A 19531-nucleotide genomic window follows, 5' to 3' on the forward strand; every position below is an offset into this window, starting at 1 on the left:
CGTCGTGCGTGGCAGTGACAGAAGCGTCAAAAATGCATAAATGGCGTTCCTACTTGAATTCAATTTGTAAAGTCTGTAGACATAATTAACTAACTATAACTTACTTTTTATATTTTTTGAGATTAAGCAAGACGTATGTGACACAAAAAAATTATTTTTTTAAACATTCAAACAGTTTTTTCGAAATTTAAAGTCGACAACTTTTGGTATTTTTTTGCGAATGTCGTTCTAACATTTACTCAATAAAATTATATTTCTGCTTCCAAAAACTGTGCAAACCACCCAAATCTTGTTACTCGGGGATTTTTGGGATCGCTGAACACGAATTTGATGCCAAATTGACAATTTGACAGTTGACAGCTGTCAACTCAGTTGTCAACTTCTATAAAAAACAATTATTTTTTATGAAAATAACTGTATAAGGGTTTTCGGGGTCGCTGATTACGAATATGAGATCAAATTAACAATTTGACAGTTGACAGCTGTCAATTCAACTGTCACCTTCTATAAAAGACAATTATTTTTTATGAAAATAACTGTATAAAGGTTTTTGGGGTCGCTGATTACGAATATGAGATCAAATTGACAATTTGACAGTTGACAGCTGCCAATTCAACTGTCACCTTCTATAAAAGACAATTATTTTTTATGAAAATAACTGTATAAAGGTTTTTGGGGTCGCTGATTACGAATATGAGATCAAATTGACAATTTGACAGTTGACAGCTGTCAATTCAACTGTCAACTTCTATAAAAGACAATTTTTTTTATGAAAATAACTGTATAAATGTTTTTGGGGTCGCTGATTACGAATATGAGATCAAATTGACAATTTGACAGTTGACAGCTGTCAATTCAACTGTCAACTTCTATAAAAAACAATTATTTTTTATGAAAATGACTGTATAAGGTATGAATATGAGGTCTAATTGACAATTTGACAGTTGACCACATATTCGTTTTCAGCGACCTCGAAAACCCTTATACTATTATTTTCATTAAAATTAATCACTTTTTATAAATTTGACAGTTGATTTGACAGCTGTTGAATTGTCAATTTGATCTCATATTCCTAATAAGCGACCCCGAAAACCTTTATACAGTCATTTTCATAAAAAATAATTGTTTTTTATAGAAGTTGACAGTTGAATTGACAGCTGTCAACTGTCAAATTGTCAATTTTATCTCATGTTCGTAATCAGCGACCCCAAAAAACTTTATACAGTTATTTTCATAAAAAATAATTGTCTTTTATAGAAGTTGACAGTTGAATTGACAGCTGTCAACTGTCAAATTGTCAATTTGATATCATATTCGTAATCAGCGACCCCGAAAACCCTTATACAGTTATTTTCATAAAAAATAATTGTTTTTTATAGAAGTTGGCAACTGAATTGACAGCTGTCAACTGTCAAATTGTCAATTTGGCATCAAATTCGTGTTTAGCGATCCCGAAAATCCCCGAGTAACAAGATTTGGGTGGTTTGCACAGTTTTTGGAAGCAGAAATATAATTTTATTGAGTAAATGTTAGAACGCCATTCGCAAAAAAGTACCAAAAATTGTCGACTTTAAATTTCGAAAAAACTGTTCGAATGTTTAAAAAAATAATTTTTTTGTGTTACATACGTCTTGCTTAATCTCAAAAAATATAAAAAGTAAGTTATAGTTAGTTAATTATGTCTACAGACTTTACAAATTCAATTCAAGTAGGAACGCCATTTATGCATTTTTGACGCTTCTGTCACTGCCACGCACGACGCCAGTTGGAACGCCATGACGCTCAAGTGGTTAAAATAAAATCTAATAAAAAACGAAAAGCAATTTCGAAAATTTTGAGCAAATTAACACCAAGCATCCTAATTTTCTTTTTCTATATAAAAGCTGAAAAAATAAGGAAAATATATCAATAAATATCATACTACCAATTTTCATTTAAATTAATGAGGTTATTTTGAAAAATGATTTAAAAAAAAACTCCTGTAATGGCACATAATTTCAAATTCGATTTAAAGAAAATTTTTTTCTTTTTTATTTTTAACTCATGGCTATGGCAAAATCTATCGAGGCATTCTATTTTTTATGATTTTATAAAGGAGATTTTGCTGTGATGCGAAAGAATAAAATTTCAAGTAGAGAAGTATTTATGCAAATTGTGGTTTTTTTTTGTCTATATATTATAGTTGAGTTTATTTTCCCCTTGCGAGAGACGAAAGGTGAGAGAACAGTCGTGATGAGAAATAATTAAATGTTGATTCTCTGGTAGGTCTAGGTCAACCTGTCTATCGCACAGGACAAGCTTACTGAATAGAACCACACAATATCCTTGGCATGGATTAAATTCTGATAAAAAAAGAAAATTTTATATCGTTTCACCGCTTTCATACACGACACTCAACGAGACGCTCAATTTTCAATAGATAACGATACCTCTACATATAATATATGAAAATAAAATTGTCGAGTTATTAAAAAATAATTTTTTATCTCGAATATCAAGAATACTACTTTTTCAAAACGATAAAAAAAAATGAATATAAAAATCTTTTATTTTTCTTTACACCGAAAAAAAAAATTTATATTATTCAAATAATCGATTACTTGACTATTACCAAATAAGTATTTACTTGAAGAAGATAATTTTTATTTAAATCAAATAAACTATAATTGAACCAATATAAATTAATTCAAATAATTAATTATTAATTATAATAAATTTAATTTAATAATTTAGTACAAATAAAAAATTATTTGATAATAGTCAAGTAACCAATTATTTGAAACAAATTTTTCTTTAATTTATTTATATTTTGCTTTTCCATATTTTTGTTTAAAAGATGTTTATCTTAAAATATAGATTTAAAAAATTTGAAATGTTAATTTTTACTTGTAAAATATAATAGAATTTAAAATAATATTTCCTCTTTGGCAAAAATTTTAAAAATAATAGAAAATTTTGTTTATAAATCCATTCATTTTATTGATATAAATTACAATGATTTTTGAATGTTGTATATTGTATTCTTTTTGAAAAAGTATTATTGAAACGAATGTTACATGCAACTCACTATTTACGTCTCGTATATAACCTTTGAATTTCAAGAGTAATTTACGAGATTAATCTCACCAGAAGCATGAAAAAATATTACACAATACATTCTGAATCAAATTATATTTTATAATTGCAACTCTAATATATATAATATACTATTTTGCATATATATTTAGTTCAATTTCGTTTAATGAGCATTTCAATTGGTTTTAAAAGTTCAAGTGTATATATATATATTTATAATAGATATTCGTAATTTAAAAAAAAAATTAATTAACAGTGTTCCTTTAATTTCCATATTTGCATTTTGTGTGGCGGTTGTGTTGATTTTACTCTCTTAGGCAAACGAGCTATACATTTTTTTATAATTGCTATCATGTGAATATGAGAGGGAAAACAATTTCAATTATTATTTTTTTTTTACATCAAAAATGAATTTGAAGTAGCAAACAAAGTGAGAAGCTTTAAAAGATTTAATTTTTTTTTAAATTTAAATAATTAAAGCTTTTTAATTATATTCAACTTAAAATCTGTTATGTAATGTTGAAACGTTCTTTTTTTAATTTTATTTCCTTTTTTTATTGTCTCATAAATATATTCATATATATTTTAATGAAAAAATGTTTTGATTTAATTTTTAGATTTGTGGTTAATTAATGGTATAAAAATTGTGGGTAATTTTAATTTTTTAAATAATATCGATTTGAATTATTTATTATTTAGTAATTATATATTCATATTATATTTAGTACAGTTGTATAATGAACAATATTTTCAATGATAAAATTTTATTTAATTTTTTTAATAAAGCGTTTCATCACATAAAATAAAAGTTTTTCAACTCTTACGAGTTCTTTACGGAAGGATAAAAATGTACATATATATATATATATATGAAAGCTTTTAAACATCAAAGGTTTTTAAATACTTTGAAGTTTATTTTTTCAACGGCTAATTGACTCAAATCTGATCATTTACGCTTTGATTAATGAATCTTTTTTTGCTTTCTTCACCAAAAACAAATTGAGTTTATTAATTTGCGTAAAAAATACTCAAATATAAAGCAAAGACATGGAGAATTATTATTCATAAGAATATAAAAGTTTAATGAATGTTCTTGTTATTTTTTTTTATTTTTTTTTTAGTCCAGAAACAATTTCCGGAAAAGTGTTTATATTCCATAGCGAAAGAGATTAAAAACTAAATTGAAAAATTAATTTCGTTTTAAAAAATAAATGAATTTGTCAGTATATATAGTTTATTGGAACTGTGGACGAAAAAAGAAAAAAAAAAACGTTGAGAGAAGGTAGATTTACAGACAGAGTTGTGTCTTGGAAAATTTTCAAAGGAAGGTATAAAATTATTCGCAATAAGAGCAGTAAAAGGAAAAATTAATCTCCCCCTCTCTCTCTCTTTTTTTTCTATTCATTTCATGAACTGCTTTTCTTCTTCATTTAGAGTGTCTCATTTTCGCTTACTGTTTATCTTGACTTAATTCTTTGAAAACTCACTCTCTTCGCTATTTATTCGTTATATCGAGTGGAAGATTCGGTTAACTTGTAGTCTTGAAGTACTTGGTGTAATCTCTTCGGCCTTTACTTGCTCTTGAAAGCAACTTCATCCAACCTTAAACTGCAAGCAATACTGCTATATCCGACCAGTCACGTATTTCCAAATCAATCGTGCCAACCAAAGCGTTCAGCGATATTGAATTACCCACTCTATAAATTTCACTTTCGCATCATATCCTCTATATATTTCATCCTAGAATTTTTTTAATTCGATGATGTCAAAAATTTCTCACCTTTCAAATTTTTACTTTATTTTTTTCTTAAATCTCCAATTATTATTGATGAGTTTAAATTTTTAATAATTTTTTTTTCATTTTTAATCATCTTTAAAGTTAAATATAACTCTGAAGTTTTTAATTGTAATTGAGACTAAAATCAATCAGTCAAGAATTAATGAAAAACAAAAATGGTAGATGGAATATTTCAATTTTATTTATAATTTATCTGAAATAATTTAATTTTAAATTAACTGATTTTCTGAATTACGAAACATTATGTGAAAATTGTCGTTTACTTATTAAGAAGTCGATATCCTATATTGACAAGTACACAAATGATATTTTCTTTTTCTCTCTTTTTTTGCAATGAAATTGGAGTAGATGGAATAACTTTTCTTTCTGAAAACTTTTATACGTTTTGTAGAAACTAATATTATTTGTTTCATTTTACTCCATTAAAATAGGAAATTGTTTATTTCTTATATATAAATGCTGGTCAATTTAACTCAAAAGAAAATAACGTAATATTGAAGAAAATTGAATCCTTTATAATGGTTAATATTTTGTATTTTTCAAATATTTAAAAAAAAAAACTAATTCAAATTCTGTATAACATGGAAGTTTTTAAAATTGTTTAAATACACTTATATGTTTCATTTATTATTAATTAATTCAATGGTAATTTAATAATCATTAAGATTAATTAATTAAGATATTATTTATGCGGTAATAAATTATATTAATAATAAAAAATTTTAGACCAATTTTTTCCTTCACCACAGTTTTTATTTATTTTTTTTTTTAATATCAAATAAACGACGTTTTGGTAGCTGCCGCTCTCCTTATCAAGTTTACACAAATAGTAAATTAAAAATAAAAGATCTTGAAATTATTTTTCTAAATTAAATTTTATTATTTTGATATTAAATTTAGAAAAAGCTGTAATAATAATTGTAGTAAAAAAAAATTTTCTACAAATTTCTTGAATTTGCTTTTTATATGACCTTTAAAAATTTAATACGTAAATATAAAAATTTTAAAAAAAAGCGAGAAGAAAAAATGAATTGCAAATTAACGCATTTCATGCGAGAGATCTCTTGAGGCAGATTGGCATATACACCTATATATAGTTAATTGCTGCTTAGATTAACTAAATTTCTTGCTAAATAACAGAGTAATAGGCCTTGATTAGTCAAGGCCAACTATGATGATCTCTCGAAATTAACGATGCGTTTACAATATGACGTGAGAGTTGAAAGTTCATATATTTATTTTTCATTCACATAATTTTTTCATCTCTTTGTATAGTATTTATAACTTATGATGGAATTTTCATTTGAATATACGAATTTTTTTCCATAAATTATTTTCAGTAGCGAAATTTAAATTCCCAATCATAAAATTTGAATATTATCTACATTAAAAATTAATGTTTTTCAATATAATTTTTAAAAATAACATTTATATATCTCTGCTGAGAATTTTAAATATTTATAAAAAAAAATCCAATTAGTCGGTATTTCTGGATAAATTTTCGCGGAATTTGTCATATATGATTTTTTTGAATTATAGATATTTAAATTATATATTAATTTAAATAAGAAAATTTTAATTTTTGATCCCCAAAAAATTTAAAGTTACTATGTATTTTACAGCGCGCATACCGATTCCCTAAATTTCACTGAAAAAAAACAATTATTTGATTCAAATAATCGGTTAATTGACTATTATCAAATAAATATTTATTTGTATCAAATAATTATTATTTAAATTAATTAAATGATATTGGTTTCAAATACAAAAATTATTGATCCAAATACATTTTTTTTTTACTTAAATCAATTTTTTTCAGTGTTAATTTTCCAGGATATACAAAATTTGAATTTTAAAATTTCTATCAACTAATAATAAATCTAATGAATGCAATTTTCTAGGAATGAAATTTCTAAGTCTTATTTTTCGTGAACTTAATTCAATAGTAAAAAGTAAGATTCAAAAGTAACTTTTTTTTTAAAATAATTTTCAAATGTCAGTTTTGCATTGAATGTTCAAAGAGCAACGCACGCATGTGTTTCTTACGTAAGTTGATATTCTTATGCAATAGTCATATATATATATATATATACAAAGTCTGGCTATTCACGCTTTCAAAATTGTCCGCTCTATTCGACCTCATGTAAAATTTGATCAATTTGATCCCATCACATTTCCGGCAAAACAAAACTCTTTATTTATCATACTTTTATAGAAAATTAAAAATAATTTTATCTTAATAATAAAAACCTAACGTTATAAAAAAAAAATTCTCTCCTTTTTATAGATTCTAAAAAATATTTGCTTTTCATTTTATTAAAGTTCACTTATTTTTAACAAACAATCGTTTCTAAAATAAGGCCAAGGATATATCAACTTGTTGAATGGCTATATCAATGGACCAATAGATATATTTCTGATTCCATGTCTGAATATTAATTTAAAGTAAACTTCGTCATTCAATGGGAATATCAATTTTCTGTTTTTTTAAACCAGAGTAATTATTGTGGTTTATTTATTTTTCTTATTTTCTTTTTAATTTATCGTTAATCGAAGAAAAATGATATATTTGTTTATTTACATGTAAACGGGCTTACAAAAAAATTGTCCTTAATATATTTCGTATTTATAAATAAATTTTAATAATTGTCTATTTTATAATAACTATTACACAAAAAATATGTTTAGCTTTTTTATAGTTGAAAAATACATTATAAAAGTAATTTTCAAATTGCAATAAATATTTAATAGCTGATTTTGATTGAAAATGTTTATTTGATTTGGATTTATTGATGAGATGTAATGAGAGATTCATTTTTTTTTGCTTTAGAGAAAGATAGGGATAAAGATTTCTATTTTCTTTGAATTTTTGCGTTTTAAATTTTTATATGAGAAGCTATTTGCGTAATGTATATTATTTGGGAAACGAAACAGCACATTATCTCGTTTTAATGTCATCGTTCAAAAAGCTATACGCAAGACAATTCAAATAACGTGCAATTCGCATAAGTAGCTTAGAGTGAGAGAGAGAGAGGAAATCAAAAGGATTTCATTAGTCAGTTACAAGCTTTGTTTGGAGCCTGGGGGATGTAAATGTACCCTTGAGACAATTAATTTATAGATTGAGCAACATTTCCAGTGTATTTTACATTCAGTCAAGTATTATATTATCATCGTGGCGCATTGATTTTCTTCTTAACCCCTTCGCAGTCCAGTTAAAAATCGCTGGTGGGCCTAAAACGGTCCGAAAAAAAAGTTTCCAAAAAAATATGACTTCATCATATTTAAGGTTTTTGTGGTCGCTGAATTCGAATTTGAGGTCAGTTTTTCAAAATTCAAAATGGCGGATGCAATATGGCAGACAAATTTTTAAAAAATCAATCCAATATGCCTGAAATTTGTTACTCGGGGGTTTTTGGGGTCGCTAAATTCAAATTTGAGGTCAGTTTTTCAAAATTCAAAATGGCGGATCCAATATGGCGGACAAATTTTTAAAAAATCAATCCGATTTGTCTGAAATTTGTTACTCGGGGGTTTTTGTGGTCGCTGAATTCGAATTTGAGGTCAGTTGTTCAAAATTCAAAATGGCGGCTCCAATATGGCGGACAAATTTAAAAAAAAATTTTTTTTTTAATTTGTCTGCCATATTGGATCCGCTATTTTGAATTTCAAAAAACCGACCTCAAATTCGAATTCAGCGATCCCAAAAACCCCCAAGTAACAAATTTCAGACAAATCGGATTGATTTTTTAAAAATTTGTCCGCCATATTGGATCCGCCATTTTGAATTTTGAAAAACTGACCTCAAATTCGAATTAAGCGACTACGAAAACCCCCGAGTAACAATTTGTGGTCAAAACGCATTAATTTTTAAATTATCCGCCATATTGGGTTGCCCTATTGGATCCGCCATTTTGAATTTTGAAAAACCGACCTCAGATTCGTAATCAGAGACCCCGAAAACCCCTAAGCAACGAGTTTCATGTAAATCTGATAAATTTTAAGTTTTCATGGTCGCCATTTTGGGTCCGCCATTTTGTTTTTTTGAAATCTGACTTCAAATTTGGATTCAGCGACCCCAAAAACCCCCGAGTAACAAATTTCAGGCGAATAAAATTAAATTTAGTATTATTTTTTTGCGATGGCCATATATGGCCACTTGCACAAAGGTGGCACGACTTTTTCTGGCCACATATGGGCCCTGGACTGTCAAGGGGTTAAAGCTCTTCTTCTTCGTGAGAGCTGCAAAATTTATTCCACTTTCAATTATTTCACGTTATTTTATTCAGGAAAAAAATTCATGAATAACAAAACGTTCAAATAAACAATATTTTGATCTAAAAATTTAAAAAAAATAATAAAAATACATTAATCATTTAATAAAGTAATAATTTATTTTTTGATGCAGAAAACAATATTTTATAATAACAAATTTTTCGTTTATTTGAACGTTCAGAACGGGACGCATGAATATTCCTTTCATTAGACTTGACGGAATTTTTGTGGTGTCAAATTAAAAATTATCGAATTTACATTTAGGAAAATTTTAAAAAAGAGATTTTATAATGAGCCCAATTTTAATAACAGAAAAATTTTGATTTAACAAAATTTTGATTTTGTAGAATTTTTATTTAACTGAACTTAGATAAAGTAGATTTTCTAATATATATAGAATTTTCAAATAACACAATTTCCATTTAACAAAATTGATATCTAGAAAAATTTTCATAAAAAAGAATTTTTATTTATCAGAATTGATCATTTGTCGAATTTCTATTTTGTTAAATCAAAATTTTTCTGTTATTAAAATTGGGCTCATTATAAAATCTCTTTTTTAAAATTTTCCTAAATGTAAATTCGATCATTTTTAATTTGACACCACAAAAATTCCGTCAAGTCTAATGAAGGGAATATTCATGCGTCCCGTTCAGAACCTCAAGTAGGGTCAACCGGGGTAAATCCGAACGCTTTTAGTAAGTTTCAACAATAACATAAGTTTTTTCTTTAAAAAAAAAAATACTTCCGGTATTCTGGTGCATGAAGTTGTTACTTTACTTCCATAGAACAATTTTATGGGGTAGAAAAAATTTTTGATAAATTACAATCGCAGGAAACTTAGCGTTCGTATTTACCTCGATACTTTGCAACTTTCCTAAAATATGGGGGTAAATACGAACGCCACTGTATTTCAGAAAAATCTTAGGGAAAATAAATTTAAAGTATTGCAATTGTTAAACTTATATAAAAACTCAAAAAAAATACGATAATAATGCATCATATATAAATACAAAAATCAAACAGGTTAAAAATTAAAATGCATTACACAATTAAAACCTTCAATAACTTTATCAAATCATAACGGATTTTTGCAAAACTTGCTACAGAAAGTATTTTGGAGTGATTGAATGTAAATACAAAAATAAAAGTCAAATTTTTTAAATTCAAAATGGCGGACTTTCCTAAAACTTATTTTTAAAAATGATCAAATTTGCTAACCCTGAAACCCCCCGAGTAACAATTTTCGAGCGAATCCAATGAATTTTTTAATTCTCGTCCGCCATTTTGAATTTTGAAAAACTGACGTCAAATTGGTAATCAGCGACCCCAAAAACCCTAGAATACCAAATTTTATTAAGATCCTGAAAAACTTTTTTCAACAAACCATTTGGCAAAAAAATTGAAACACTCCTTCGAGAGAACAGAGATTAAGTTTCTGCTTATTAATTACTAACGAGGATACGTATAGAAAGAAAAACTTTTTTCTATGTACTTTTATAATGTTAAAATAATAGTGTAATCAAATAAAAACAATTTTGTGTGGCTTTGATGTAAAAAAAAATTATTAAAAATACCGTTCGGATTTACCCCAGTTTTCCAATTTTCTTGGGTAAATACGAACGGTCTGATATTATTAATAAAATTTTACAGAAGGCAAAAATCAAATATAGTTTCTGTTCTAGTATTCATAACAAACAATTATAAATAATAAAATGAATTTTTAGCTTCTTTTTCTTCAAATACGAGACAAAATACTGAAAGAGTGTCATCTTTGATTTTCAATCTTTTTTGCAATACTTGTTATCTTTGTTTATGCTGTTGCTAATTAACAAACAAAAAATGGGATAATACTTAGAATCTCTTCAAGAGGATCTGAGGTAAAAATTCTCATATCGAACTTATTTTTTAAAATTTTAATTAAGCTGAAATAATTAGCGTTCGGATTTACCCCCCGTTCGGATTTACCCCGACTGACCCTACCTAGACAAAAAAAAAATTAACATTTAAAATTTAATTTAATTTTAGATGATCCATTTAAAAAATTGATTATAAAAAATATTAAAAATTTTTTTTTTTATTAATTTACGATTTGTTTGATAAGAGAATTTTATGATATTCTTTTTTTTCCCCTCACGATTAATTATGTTTCGTGTTTTATAGAAAAAAATCATCTCATTATTAAAATTACCTCGTTATTTTCTTGGTTTTCTGGTGAACAACAACAGGTTCTTTGTACATGTAATCTTATAAAACAAGAATTTTCTCTACAAATTATGCACAGTATTTTATATTATGTATATATATATAGAGAGAGAGAGAGATAGAGAGAGAAAGAGAGATAAAACAAAAGGACACGAGATTGTCGCTGAGAAAATTTATTCCCACTCACCCACGCAATGTGCTTTAAATCTTAATAGAAAATAAAACTTACATTAATATAACATTTATTGTCGTATAAGAATAGAAGTGGTGTGATGAGTCTGGTTGCAAAATATAGACTTTTGACCCCGTTAAAATCTCATCATAAACTTCTTCTTCGCTGACAGTGAACGCATTATTATTATTATTATTATTATTATTATCAAGCAAAAGATGCATGGTCCATGCACTTATTTTTGGCATAAAAAGAAAATGCTTTTCGTTCACGCTCCTTAATTTTGTTTTATTGTTAGTTATTAATTTTAATTGTGAATATAATAATTATCTTTTTCCCCTGAAAAGTCAGGGATTTTTTATTTAAAATTTTTTTTTTTTCAAAATCAAATGTCGGAAATATTCAGAAAATTTTTAAAATGAATTTTTTTCGATTATTAATAATTAATTATAATTATTAATATTATTTTATAATTCGATCTATTTTGTTTCATTTTTATATCTTCAATTTCAATTAGTTTAAAAACAAAAAAAATACATCATTTTTTTTTAATAACAATTAAAAAAAAATTGAATGTAAATTCTTGTCAAAATTATAATACTATTGTTTTTCTGTCAAGTTTCCCTACAATATTTATTGACGTTGACAACATATTTCACAGAGTTACACGTGAAATGCAATTTTAAGATTATTTTTATAGTTTATGCGTTTATTTAAAAGCATGCAAAATCTCCTCTTGAACACTTTTAATGTATTTCATAAAAAAAAGTGACAGCTCTACCAGTGTGATTTTACAGATATACTAAAATATCGATAAAAAAAATAACGAATTTTATTGACAAGAATTTTATAACCCTTGATGCGCTCTCATCGTTTTATTTGTGCTGTACCATTTTTGTGCAGCTAATTTTTTATGATATATGTAAGAAAATAAAAAAAAAAGTGCACTTCTTTCCCTAGAGTGAATTTCCTTTTTAACTTTGATGTATTTTTAAAGTATTTAAGTGTTCTTTAAATTGAAATGCTTGTCTCGACATACTTAAAATTTTATTCTTCATGCACTTTAGTGTTTTTTCTTCTATATATATATACCCAGATAACCAAGCGAACTAATCGTTATTTACGAGTACGGAGTACCAGTATTATACTAGTTTTATACCAGTACAAAATAATTATATGTCGTATCAGTACGGTACTAGTACAATAAAAGTATGTCGTACTGTTATAGTTATAAAATATGATTACTCGATAAAAGTATAGTACTAGTACAATACCAGTCGTACTTCTGAAATAAGAAGCACAACATACTCGTACGATACAAGTATAATACTGGTACGTCGTACTGGGAATCCTTGCTGGTAATGCCAACCCAACCTCACTTTCTTGACAATTGTCAAATATGAACGCGTCACTGAAAACGGTGAAAAAAAAGTGGTTTATGATGCAGCAAAAGAATTTTAACGTTTGTAACTTGTGCTTCTGTACTTATCTTGAATATCCGTGATTAAATTTATATTAAATTATCGATTTTTATAAGACTTATGTTGTTTTGCTTTGACATGACGCTTTGTGCTACGGTGTTCTTTCATTGAAAAAAATCTAAATCTTTTCTTTTATAAACTTTTTTATACATTTATATTGAAAAAAATTCGTAAACTTAATCTTGATGATATTAATATAAATTGAATTGAATTGTGTTACTTCGCTATAGTTTTTCTTATATATATAACATATTTATAGGTTAGGATGTGATAATATGTTTCACCCAACATCAAAACAATTTGAAACATCAAGTTTAAAATTCTTTTGAAATAATGTTTAAATACAAGCAAGCAGTCAATTAATACTTAATTAAGTTAATTAATTAGAATAATATAAAACATCAGATATTCTAAGATAAGTGAAAATACAAGTTACATATTTTATATAATATATGGGCATATCTCTAGAACTTTTAAACTTTATGTTATCGCTCATTATGATACCTTAAGAATTTTTTAAATAATTTTTCAATACCATAATTTGACCAATTATAGGGCTTTTTAAATGTATCATGCGTTATATAATTTTTTTCATTATGTAGGAAATGACAAACGTAAGTTAAAGTGGTGAAATCGAGAGTTTCTAGTGTGTGATATTGACTGGTTTTTTTAGTTTATAGACTGTAACTTTTTTAACGAAACATTGTGTGTCTTGTGGCTTGCAATAGGAGTCGGTGGGAGTGTAAAGAACTAAAAAATCCATGAAACAATGATGTGCCTCAAATTGAATAAAAACTATGTAGCTTCAAACTTGCGAGACAACTTTTTCAAAATTTCTACAAGTTAGCAGTTAAACTGATATAACTTTTTTAACGAAGGTTTTTGAGTAACGGCACAACGGGATTATATTATCTACCTAATAAGAAGTAATTTGAACCCATACAGGAATGTGTGCCTCCTTTACACAAAGAATGCAATGACTTCAAACATTAAATTTTAAAACGTAACTCATATCAAAAAACCACATATTTGAAAAGCACATGTTGCATTTTGCTTTTAAATGCTCCCAACTCATTGTAATCTCTTCTCATGCATTATAAAAGTATACAGAAAAATCGTTAACCTTTGCACACTTCATTAAAACTGTATAATTAATAATGAATATAAACCTAAACTGTCCGACGCATAGTTTGTGAAGTATTAACTAATAGATGTGTTTAAATCTGGCTGATATTTCTCACTCGAAGGTTTTTGGGGTCGCTGCGACTACTAATCTGAATTTTAAATTTTCCAAAATTCAAAATGGCGAATCCAATATGGCGGACGACTTTTTAAAAAAGTGATCCCATTGGCCTCAAATTTGTTACTTGGGGGTTTTTGATGTCGCTGATTATGAATCTGAACTTTGTTTTTCCAAATTCAAAATGGCGGATCCAATATGGCGGATGACTTTTAAAAAAATTGATCCAATTGGCCTGAAATTCGTTACTCGGGGGTTTTTTGCGTCGCTGACTACGAATCTGAACTTAGTTTTACAAAATTCATAATGGCGGATGACTTTTTACAAAATTGATCCCATTGGCCTAAAATTTGTTACTCGGGGGTTTATGGGGTCGCTGATTACGAATCTGAACTTAATTTTTCAAAATTCAAAATGGTGGATCCAAAATTGCAAACAAAATTTTTTAAAAAATTTTTAAGGGTCATTCCATTATATTTCACCTAAAGTCGTTGCGGCCTAATTTTTAAAGAAGTTGATACTTTCAGAAATGATTTTTTATGATATTTAGGAAACGAAATAAAAAGAATTAAGTTTAAATTTTTATTATTTATCTCAAAATATGTATTTAAAGTGGACAAGGTGCGGAAAAATGTCACCTTTTTAGCATTTAGAAACTTTTTTTAAAAACATAGAAAAATTGTTAAAAGTGTAAAAAAAATTATTTTTTCTTGTTTAGAATCGATTAATTATCTATTTTTTAATGATTAAAGTAGTAAATAAATTAAAATAATATATAAAATAAGTTTTCAAAGTTGGTCTGTCAAATAACCTAATTTTGGGATTTTTATTAATTAATTACTAAAAAGTGGAGTTATTAAATAAAATAAAAACTTACCGAATGTAAAGTATTTGTGGTGAACTTTCAAATTTTCTTAGCACTTTGTACTTTTTAAATTTATAAATGTAAAAAATCTTGTGTCGAAAATTTGCACTTTGTTGACTTTTCCGATTTTTAATCGCTTGTAACTCTTTTGGTGCAAAATAAAAACTTTTGAAACCTTGTGGAATATTTAAGTTAAATCTAAATAAAAACTCACTTAAATTTTTGTGATGGATTTTGATCGAGATAAGGAGAAAATTTAATTCCAAAATTGTACGTATATTTCCAGGTTAATGTATGTAATTTTTTTAAACTTGAAGTTGGGCCACTACTTCAAAGACGAAAAATTACATACATTAACCTGGAAATATACGTACAATTTTGGAATTAAATTTTCTTCTAATCTTGATCAAAATCCATCACGAAAATTGCAGTGAGTTTTTATTTAGATTTAACTTAAATATTCCGCCAGGTTTCAAAAGTTTTTATTTTGCACCAAAAGAGTTACAAGCGATTAAAAATCGGAAAAATCAACAAAGTGACAATTTTCGACTCAAGATTTTTTACATTTATAAATGGAAAAAGTAAAAAGTGCTAAGAAAATTTGAAAGTTCACCGCAAATACTTTACATTCAGTGAGTTTTTATTTTATTTAATAATTCCACTTTTTAATAATTAATTAATAAAAATCCCAAAATTAGGTTATTTGACAGACCAACTTTGAAAACTTATTTTATATATTATTTTAATTTATTTACTACTTTAATCATTAAAAAATAGATAATTAATCGATTCTAAACAAGAAAAAATAATTTTTTTTACACTTTTAACAATTTTTCTATGTTTTTAAAAAAAGTTTCTAAATGCTAAAAAGGTGACATTTTTCCGCACCTTGTCCACTTTAAATACATATTTTGAGATAAATAATAAAAATTTAAACTTAATTCTTTTTATTTCGTTTCCTAAATATTATAAAGAATCATTTCTGAAAGTACCAAGTTTTTTAAAAATTAGGCCGCAACGACTTTAGGTGAAATATAATGGAATGACCCTTAAAAAAATAATTTTAAAAAATTCAAAAATTGTTATAAACTACATTTACTTATGACTTAATAAACAATAGGCCATAAAATTTTTGAAACTGTAGCATTAAATCATTTTAAAGGTGGTAGCGACCCAAAAAAACCCCGAGTAACAAATTTCAGACAAATTCGATCAATTTTTTTAAAAGTCGTCCGCCATATTGGATCCGCCATTTTGAATTTTGAAAAACTAACGTCGCATTTGTAATCAGCGACCAAAAAAATCCGCGAGTTACAAATTCCAGTCAGTTTTAAACACATGTAGAGATTTTGGGCAGGTTTTTTGCAATAAGGCCCACTGTGATGCCTAACAATGTGTAAAAATGAGTTACGCAAATTTTTTTATAGTATTTGATCAATACTGAAGACAATAAAATTTGTTTCACGAATGTGCCCTGAAAAAAAAATTAATTTTTCTAATATCTCAAAGTTTAAAAGTTCTAGAGATATGCCCATATGCAAAGACATATATCATATAAACAAAAAAAATTATTGAATAAAAATAAATAAAAATGAAATATTATTTCAGTCCTCCCAAAGATTTTCCTTTTTAATAATAAATGAAAATAATTAAAATACTATTGTAGAAGGAGAGAGGAAGGGGGTATAGAATTTTTACTTTATACAGCATACCAGTATTGTACCAGTACAATAACGGTACGTTATACTAATTCACAAAAGACTTTCAGTACGCCATACTTTTATCGTACTAGTATTGTACCAGTACAGTACCTGGTATCGTACGGAGGTAGATGGCTGGTACAGTACTAGTACGCTTAGTACGCCGTACTCATACTGTACTTGCATCGTACTAGTACGCTGGTTATCTGGGAATATTAAAACACCGGATATTTTAAGATAAGTGAGAATACAAGTTACAATATATGCAAAGACATATATCATATAAATAAAAAAAAATTATTGAATAAAAAATTTTCTTTTCAATAATAAATGAAAATAATTAAAATACTATTGTGGGAAGGGAAAAGGGAGGGTATATAATATTTTATATTGTACATTATACTAGTATTGTACCAGTACAATAACAGTACGTTATACTAATTGTAAGTCACAAAAGTTTTCAGTACGTCGTACTCGTATAGTACTCGTATTCTACCGATATTGCATACCGGTACGCCGTACTAGTACAGTACCTGGTACCGTGCGAAGGTACATGGCTGGTACAGTACCAGTACGCCGTACTAGTATTATACTACTACCGTACTAGTATGTGTGTTATCTGGGTACCCAGATAACCAAGCGTACTAATCGTTATTTACGAGTACGGCGTACTAGTATTATACTAGTTTTATACAAGTACAAAATAATTATATATGTCGTACCAGTACGGTACTAGTACAATAAAAGTATGTCGTACTGTTAGAATTGTAAAATATGATTACTCGATAAAAGTATAGTACTAGTACAATACCAGTACGTCGTACTTCTGAAATAAGAAGCACAACATACTTGTACGATACAAGTATAATACTGGTACGTCGTACTGGGAATCTTTGCTGGTAATGCCAACCCAACCTCACTTTCTTGACAATTGTCAAATATGAACGCGTCACTGAAAACGGTGCATTAAATGTTGGTGAAAAAAGTCGTTTATGATGCAGCAAAAGAGTTTTAACGTTTGTAACTTGTGCTTCTGTACTCATCTTGAATATCCGAGATTAAATTTATATTAAATTATCGATCTTTATAAGATTTATATTCTTTTACTTTGACATGGTGCCATGGTGTTATTTCATTGAAAAACATCAAAATCTTTTACATTTATAATGAGAAAAATTCATAAATTCGGTCTTGATCATATTGATATATTTTTAAATTCAATTGTGTGTTATTTCGTTATAGTTTTTCTTATACATATAACATATTTATAGGTTAGGATGTGATAATATGTTTTTCAAAGCAAATTTCAAAGCAATTTATAACATCAAGTTTAAAATTCTTTTGAAATAATGTTTAAATGTAAAGAAATAATCAATTAATATTTGATAAAGTTAAGTAATTAAAATAATATAAAATACCAGATATTTTAAGATAAGTGAGAATACAAGTTACATATATGATGTAAATAAAAAAAATGATTCAATAAAAATGAATTATTATTATTTCAGTTCTCCCACAGATTTTCTTTTGAATAATAAATGAAAATAATGAAAATACTATTGTGGGAAGAGAAAGGGGAGGGTATATAATATTTTATATTGTACATCATACTAGTATTGTACCAGTACAATAACAGTACGTTATACTAAGTCACAAAAGTTTTCAGTACGTCGTACTCGTATAGTACTCGTATTCTACCGATATTGCATACCGGTACGCCGTACTAGTACAGTACCTGGTACCGTGCGAAGGTACATGGCTGGTACAGTACTAGTACGTCTAGTACGTCGTACTAGTATTATACTACTACCGTACTAGTACGTGTGTTATCTGGGTACCTATATGAATACTTTAAATGATACGCGTTTATGAGAAATTCAAATATATTTTTTCTATTGGATAAAAAATAATGATTAGATGTCATTTTGTAAATTTAAAATTTAAAGAACATTGAAATAAGAAAAGTTATTTCTTTTTATTATTGTTAAAATTAATATTATTTATTAACTAATTAATTTTTAAACCCATGAATACATAAATTTATGTTAGAATTTTTATTTGATGGAATTTTATTGCTTAAAATTTAGTTTTAGTCGAAATTCATATTTTTAAAATTATTATTAAACATAACACCATCATATTAAAAATAGCGCTAAAATTTTTCTTTCAAATATTTATTCGGACAAATGAAAATTCTGCAAAATAAAAATTTGACGTTTTACGACTTCTGTCAAATTATAAATTCGAACAAATTTATTTTATTCATGCGACTCTTAATTTTATTTAAATTTATAATTTTTTTATTCAGCCATTATATTATTGAATAAAACAAAAAAAAGTTTCCAAACGAATAGTCGAGTATTTTGCATTTACAAAATTTTACGCTTTCAAAAAATAATCCACTTTTAAAATTTAGCTTTCGATTCATAAAAAGAAAGAAAAATCTCTAGTTTTTGATATGTACTTTTCGAAAGGAAATGGACTTTTTCGATTCGTTTATAAATTTTCGATTGAGTAGTAATATATATATATATATGGTCTGTTGCAAACATATTTGCTTGCAACGGTTTTTTGCTACATAGGATTAAAAATTTGCCCAACTACTAATTGGGTTTTCCTACAAACAATTTTCCAAGCTAACAGGAAATGAAGCCGCAGTGAATATCGAGGACCGTAACCCACTTGAGCTCATCGACGAGTTTGTAGGGTGAATCGCGTTC

General features: G+C 26.7%; 1 protein-coding gene across 1 annotated transcript in view; it reads left to right on the plus strand.

Moving 5' to 3' along the window:
- The window catches only part of LOC127279454 (pseudouridylate synthase RPUSD2-like), a 223618-nt gene that overhangs the window by 170523 nt on the left and 33564 nt on the right, over positions 1-19531 (plus strand). The gene's annotated exons all lie outside the window — the stretch shown is intronic.

This window comes from Leptopilina boulardi, unplaced genomic scaffold (assembly GCF_019393585.1).
Source record: "Leptopilina boulardi isolate dan_hultmark-lab unplaced genomic scaffold, ZJU_Lbou_2.1 LbouV2_216, whole genome shotgun sequence".
NCBI lineage: Eukaryota > Metazoa > Arthropoda > Insecta > Hymenoptera > Figitidae > Leptopilina > Leptopilina boulardi.